General features: G+C 41.2%; 1 protein-coding gene across 2 annotated transcripts in view; it reads right to left on the reverse strand.

The window, feature by feature from the left end:
* RAP1B (RAP1B, member of RAS oncogene family) overlaps positions 1 to 2,899 on the reverse strand; it is a 40,567-nt gene extending 37,668 nt beyond the window's left edge. Inside the window, exon 1 of one of the 2 annotated variants that reach the window (XM_031462808.2) lies at positions 2,711 to 2,899. The gene's annotated coding sequence lies outside the window, so the exon portion shown is untranslated. The remainder of the gene's footprint in view (positions 1 to 2,710) is intronic. The other variant, XM_031462807.2, reaches the window with a different exon arrangement.
* Between the last annotated feature and the right edge of the window lie 4,577 nt (positions 2,900 to 7,476).

The following is a 7,476-nucleotide window of genomic DNA, read 5'->3' on the forward strand; positions in this document are numbered from 1 at the left end:
TACAAAATCACCCAAATTCTCTTTGTGTCAGATCCAGTTTCCTTATTAATTCCATTGCCTTCAGAAATATTGTTCAAATATCTACAACAAAGTCAAAGAAAACTGAACATGGCCAGTTTCTCATCCAAGTCCTAGACTATATATTTAAAACATGTATAATAGTTACCATGTTATCAATCACTGCATAGGCCTTCTATCAATCTTGAATTATACTGTAAGATACACTTGATAAAATCCTATTGTACACAGATCAAAGTGTTTTATGATGAATTCTTTATTACCATTCACTAGACCCTCCTTCTATGGTGGCTCCTTACTATGGGGGCTCACTCTCCCTTTGTAGAGCTAAGAGAAAATACTGAAATCCAATAGCACTGTTTTGAAGATAGAATAAAAACCAATTCGTAAAGTTAAAAAGATTCCAAAGCCAATGTGGAAATGTTTCTTTTTGAAGAAATATAAAGTTCTCTGCAAATTTCATCTCTTTGTTCATTAGTTAATTCCTAAATGCTAAACACTTGCTACGTTCATAGGCAAGATTCTAAGAACTAAGATACAGTAGAGAATGAAATGGATGAAGTCCCTACCCTGATGGTACTTACATTTAACAAACTGGTATTGTCTCTATGAAAGGTACCATGCCAGTGAGTGCTGCACGGAATACAAAGAACACATCCTGTCCTTGGAGTTTACAATTTAGTGGGATTACAAAAAAACACACATAATGACAACAGAAAGGTAGGAAGTGATACTTGTCATAGATAGGAAGAGATGTCGTTCATGGGGTGGAAGATAGTATTAGGGGGCAGAAAGAGAAATCATTTTCAAGACCCTATACCACATTCTAAAATTAAGCCAGTTTGTTACTGAGTTTGTATTCCCACATCTGGCATATTAAAACCAAACTGGATACATGTGTTTCAAAGATTTACTTTCCAGCTTCTTCAGATACAGCAATCTTATAATTTATTATGAATGCCAAAAAGAAAATCCAAGTGAAAACACCTTCTTCACAGTGTAGAGATCAAAAGTGTGGATGGGCTCAAATAAGACTGTCATTCAGGTCTCTGTGTCCGTAAAGTTATTTTACCATTCTGATTATTAATTTCCTCTCTTAAAACCTGGGAATGAAACTACCCAAGTGGTTCTTTCACAGTGTTTGACTAAGATAACCACCTTTTTTGGGTATGATGGGACTACTATCCTCTGTAAAATGTAGTTCACTACAAAAATGTAGTATTTCTTCCACCAGGTTCTTTATTATGGTTAGACTACTGTCCTAAAAGTCAGCAGGATCACTACTTATCTTTTCTAGGCCTCAGTTTCCTCCTCCATAAAGTGAGAGGGTGGGACTGGATGATCTAAATAGTCCTTTCCGGCCCTTAAAAGTCCCATGACTCTACTATGACTCAAAAACTATTCAAGGACCAACTTTTAAGGGCGATATGAGCTTAAGTAAAATGAGCATCTCCTTTTCTTTTACGTTATTTCTTGCTAAAATTAGGTTTTGATGAGCAAGTCCAAAGGTATTCTTAATTAGAAAAAGGGTTAAAATAAATGTACGAGTAGGAAGCTTTAAGTTATAAGCACTCATTACGTATTAAACTGGCAAAACAAAAATCTGATCAGGCTGAATAAACTTTAAAATAAAATATTAAAATTACAATCTTCATTTAGAGTCGACTGTCTACTGTAACACAGAACTGCTTATGTTCATACCGAACAAGAGCTGCAGGGCAAAAATGTTCTTCTAAACTAATAAGGAGAGGGTGGGGGAGCAGGCGAAGGGGAAGCAAATCGTCTGCTTAAATTCGCAAGGCTGATCTTTTCTCCAAAACTCATCAGTTTTTTCAGAAGAAAAATTCGGATAGCTCGATTCACTGGAGGTAAGTTTTAAATAAGATTCGTGGCGCTGACAGTTTTAGGATTAGACACACCGAGACGGCGAAAAAGAGAAGAGGACAAACTTCCTGGATTTTCTTTTCCTCTGTAAGAGAAAGAGATTGCCTCTTGCTGACGAAGGGAAAGGCCCCTTTAACAGTTTTTCTCTACGCGGTGGCTGCTGCCAGACTAGGTGGGGCTCCCTCCGCTGCCTTCCTCCTGCCACTTCCCGCAACAAATGGAACAAACCAGCCCCGTTTCAGGCAAACTTTTTCCCTGTCAGGCTCGAGCCTAGAGGGTGCCGGGGAGTGGTTCCCCCGAACGCTCCTCGCCCCAGCTCGAGACTGGGGGAAGCTGGGGCTTCGCAAAGGACAACTTTCTGGTTTCCGTTCTAACTTCCACCCACACCAGGGAGGGAACCGAGGCGGCCAGGGAGGGGGCTCCGGGGCGGGGACACGAGTCTTCTAGGGCCGGCGGGCAGCAGGAGAGGCTGCGGCGGCCGCGGGCAGGAGGGAGCAGGCGGATGGGGGGGTCCTCGGGCTCTCACTTCCTCCGCCATATTTCAGACATTTGACCCCTTCCGCAAAGCGCGCTGTTCCCCCGCGGTGGCGGCTCTTCCCCGGCGGCCTGGGAGGAAGCGCGCTCGCCGGCCAGGCGCCGGGCCCTCGCACCACCTGCCGCGCGCCGAGGCAGCCGCCGCGGGGGCCCCACAACCGCGCGCGCGCCCCGCCCGGCCCGCGCCGCACCCCACCCGTTCCCTTCAGCCGGCGCCCGGCCCCCGCCCCGCGCGGCCGCCGCCGCCGCTCCCCCTCAGAGGCCACGCACGCACTCTGCGAACCTCTCGCGCTGTCACCGAGTCCCCGCAGCCAGCGTCGCGTCGCTCTCCTTCCAGGTCGCTGCTCCCGGCGCCACGGCGGTCCTGCCGCTGCCGCTGCCCCTGCCGCCGCCGCTCCGGCTGGTTTACACGCCTGACTCTGGGCGAGGTTTGGCGGTGTCGCCTTGACGTCAGGCGTTCAGCCTCACTCTCGCTTCCGTCCGCGGGCGGGGCGCGCGGGTGCGCGGCCCGGGAAGGGGCGGGATCGAGGGGCGGGGCGAGGGGAGCCGAGGGGCGGGGCCTTCCGTGCTGCCGCAGCGGAAACTCTTCGCGCACAGCACCCTTCGCGGCGTTCCTTCCGCGGTTTTTCTCTACCTTACCCTTCACCGCCCCTTCAGCCTCGCGTCGGCTTCCCAGGCCCTAGAGGATTACTCTGGTGCGAAGGGCTCAGAAACCCTCAGAAACTAAAAAGGTGCCTTTATGCAAACTGTAATTCAATCACCAACGCCACCGAACGGTGCTCGGTATTCCTTTGTGCTGGGGAAAGTGGCTGGAGAAGTAACAGAGCGCGCAGTTTTCATACCTAAAGCTCTAGTGAAGGCGCCTAGGCCATAGCAGTCTTTCATTCTTGAAATAGTTTCTCTTGAATTGTCAAGTAATTCATCCATGTACAACTTAACCATGAACAACTCTTTTCCAATTACCCTGCCAAATTCAGTTAACTAATCCATGATCCCAAATAACTTTGTAACTAAATCAGCTATTTATATGAATAAAATAAATCGGGTATTTTAATGCATGACTCGGGCACTTAATAGGGTTACCCATAGGTAGGTTTATGAGGTGACTACTGGGGAACAGAAAGCCCTTTCTGTTCCAAAAATGCATTGTTCCAAAAAGGGCGAGAACTTAACAAGGGAATTTACCATCATTAGAGAAAAGACTAAAATATAGCTTCCCTTTATACAAGACATTAGCTGTTTAAATAAAACTAGGTTTTGATGAGCAAAAAGATTCAAAGAGCAAAGTGCAGGGAAAAGTAGGGGTTTGGGGGGGTCACTGAAGACTAACTTTTGCTTAGTTCATAGTTTAACTGGGCCATGTTATTAAGTATTCTTGAAATAAATTTTTATAAACTTGGATAAATTGGAAGATTAGCGGAAAATATGATTAATTTCACTCCTTTGAAGAATACTAGTGATTGAAAACTAAGTTAAAGGTATAGTTAAGAATAAATTATAACTATCCTGTTTCCGGTATATAAATGCTTTCTAGGTGTTTCATGATTTAGATTAATTGAATATGTTACATATTTCGATAACTTCTACTTCCTTAGAAAATCCTTTTTTAATGGAAATTTCAAAGGTGAGTGTCAGAGCAGTCTGTAGGAATTATTATAAATTCTGAATGAATGAATTTCGAATAAATTTGACTTTCCTGACTTCAATTATTGCATGAAACTTTGGGAAGCCTGAAAGCCTGAAACTGAGTTCATGGGATCAGATGTTATCTGGGTACACTTTCTGGGTTTTTTGTTCTTTTTTTTTTCAATTCTTTGACCTTTAGGCAATTGATTTTTTTTCTCCCCTGGAAAGAATCTGTTTTAGAAGAGTGGAGCCAGGATTATTTCGAGTTTGAGAGAATATATAAAATAGTTTAATTAAACATACATTTGTTTTCTTCTATTAGACTGGAAATCATTCTCCTCATATTAAGCTTTTATCTCTACACAGAGAATCCTAGACTCTACACCTCCTGAATTCACTTTCGGATTTGAGCCCCTTGTTCGGTTCCTATCTCCTTGAAATCTTCACCAGGATATTGACTGACAACCCAAACAGGTCATGTGTGCAAACTGAAGTCATCATCTTTGTTACCAAACCAGTTTCTTCTTTTCTTTTGTTAATTATTTCACCATCTTTTAAATTATCCAGTGTTCAATCCTGATACTCCTTTCTTTGTGTTTTCTGAAACTAGCAGTCAATTGGTACATCTATTAGTAATTCATTTCTACTGAGATCACACTTGTTTGAGTTGGCATGACTTCTCAACTCCTGGACCTTAGCTGCATCTTCCTACCTTGCCTGTGGCCTGTAGCCTCCTGCTGTGATCCATTCTACACATTGTTGCCAGATGAATTATCTTAAAGCATATTGAGCAAGTCACTCTCTTCCTCAAAGAGCATTCAGTTTACTCCCCTGCCCTAGTAAAGTTAAAATCCTTGTATCTTACTTCTCCCTTTCACTCAAAAATGCCTTACAGTCAGAGTGGACTTCTCATTTTGCCCAGATACAAGTGCTCTCCTACTTCTCTGATGTGCAGGGGTGATTTCCTCTCCTGGAATGCCTCTTCCCACTCTGCCCATTATTCAAGGTCCATTTACTTTCTCCAAGGAAGAGCATCTTTTCTGATATTTCCAATTTAATGTAGTCTCTTCTCTCTTGAATACCCATAACACGATTGCTCCTTTGTCACTCGTTTTCTACCTTTCTCCTACAGCAGGAGCTTGCAAAGTTTTTCTATAAAGCCAAATAATAAATATTTAAGGCTTTTAATGGTCTTTGTTACAACTACTCAATTCTGCCTTTATTGTGTGAAAACAGCCATAGGATACATAAAGAATGAGTGTGGCTGTAGTCTAATAAAACTTTATTTATGGACACTAATTTGACTTTCATATAATTTTCACATGTCACAAATATTCTGCATTTTCTTCTTCTTTTTAACCATTTAAACATGTGAAAACCATTCTTAGCTCATGGCTGTCACAAAAACAAGCAGTGGCCTGCCATTGTTTGCCCTGCTGTAGTCAGGGCCAGCTTCATGGGCATGTGACAAGGCCCTGTGCTTCGAAAGGCCCCAGGATCAAATTAATGGTTTTGTTTTTTTTTTCAAATTAATGTTCTGATGTTACCATCTTGGAATTTTTAATGATTTTTTGAACAAGAGGCCTGCATTTTTAGTTTGCACTGGGACTCTCAAATTATGTAGTGGGCTCTGCTGGTACCAGGAGATAAAATCCATAAGTATGTATTTTTTTCATGTTTGGCATGGTGGTTTTCATATAAAAGGCATTCAAAATGTGTTTGTTGAATTTTCTGTCCCCAAGGTACTGTGGAATAGTGGAGAGCCTGAGCATCAGAGTTCAGCTCCACCTTTTATTAGCTTCATAGTCTTGGGTAAATTCCTTAATCGTGTCGAGGCATAGTTTTCTCATCTGCAACATAGGGATATATAACCTCTGCTTTACAGAACTTTTGTAAGATAAAGTAGAGAAAATAGCCATGTCTTAGCCCCTGGGACTAGAAGAAGCTCAAAATTAGTTTTTCCCTTTTTAGGGGAAGTACATTAATGGTGTGCTCACCCGTAACTCTTGCTGTATTTTACCTGATACAGTATTTCTGATTTTCCACGTATTTACCACCTTAAAAGTTTTACTTCAAATAACATTTATACCTCATTAGTTTCATTTCAAAAGTCCACAAAAGTAAAGATCTTATTGCAAATGCAAAATTAGATTTTAAAACCTCCAAATTTACAGTTTTCCTAATTAACAGTTAATAATTATTCACATTCACAAGACTTGTGAATTACAATTAAGCATGGTTATAAGTAGCATTGAGAGTCATTAACCTCAAATATTATTACATTATTTCATTCACAAATGAACAAATATTGAAATTTGATCCTTTCAAGGAGATTTGTTACTGGTTTTTTCCCTTTGTTGTGTATGTGGGTGCATATGTGTATATGCAGGTTTGTGTGTGTGTGTGTGTGTGTGTGTGTGTGTGTGTATAGTAAATGGTATAGAAATGTAGTTCTATTTCTTTGCAACACCTTATGTAGCTGGGGTTTGAGGTTGAGACGGATAAGAAGGATGCTTGTTGATGAAAGAGGAAAAACAATGATTTAGTCCCAAGTTAGTTTTATTCTGTTTTCTTGGCCAAAGGTTCTATTTCAAACTCTATGCAGTTATTTTAGAAATTTTAGCACTTACTCACACGAGAGACCAGGTAAGAGCATAGGCTGTTGCTATTATAGGAAAACAACTCAGAATTCATACTCTCCTGCGGTAGCTTGAATTCATCTAAGATTTCTGTTTTGGGGAAACCATGTACTTATATATAAGAAAAATGAGACAGCTTGGCATGTTTTCTACGCTGTGTAATAACTGTAATAACTGCTTATTTGTCTCAAGATATATTTCAAATTCTGTCTGTACTCTATTCCAACAGTTGTAGGCTTGACCACCAAACCTGCCTACACCACATTAAATAAGTCTAAGAGTTCTATAATTTTGTCATTGCTAATGTCTATGATGTAAGGAACAGATTACATGTAAAATTTTCCCCTTTCTTAAGCTGTAGCTGAGAAAAAGCATAGAAATAAAAATGCCCTTCCCAGAGCCATTGTGTAAATGAGCGTTGAAGCAGAAAACCACTGGAAGAACCACCTTCATGAAATTCCCCATCATGAAAATTTCAAAAGGAATTTAAATTAAGAAACTCTTCAAAGACCACATATAAGTACTTTCAGAATCTGGGCTGTCTCCAAATCAAACAGCTAATAAAATCATGCTAAAGATGCTTGAGAGTTAGGCATCCCCGCAGAATTTATCACTATGATAGTTCGTGCTTCTAGTCCTAGTCACCCTGTATATAAATCACATACATCAATAAGAATGACCAAACTCCAAGAGGTTGTTTTGAATGATCCATTATACAGATGAGAAGACTAAAGCTTAGAAAAGCTGAGTGACCATAAATATGTGGGCAGAGAAA

This window comes from Camelus dromedarius, chromosome 11 (assembly GCF_036321535.1).
Source record: "Camelus dromedarius isolate mCamDro1 chromosome 11, mCamDro1.pat, whole genome shotgun sequence".
In the NCBI taxonomy this organism is placed as follows: Eukaryota; Metazoa; Chordata; class Mammalia; order Artiodactyla; family Camelidae; genus Camelus; species Camelus dromedarius.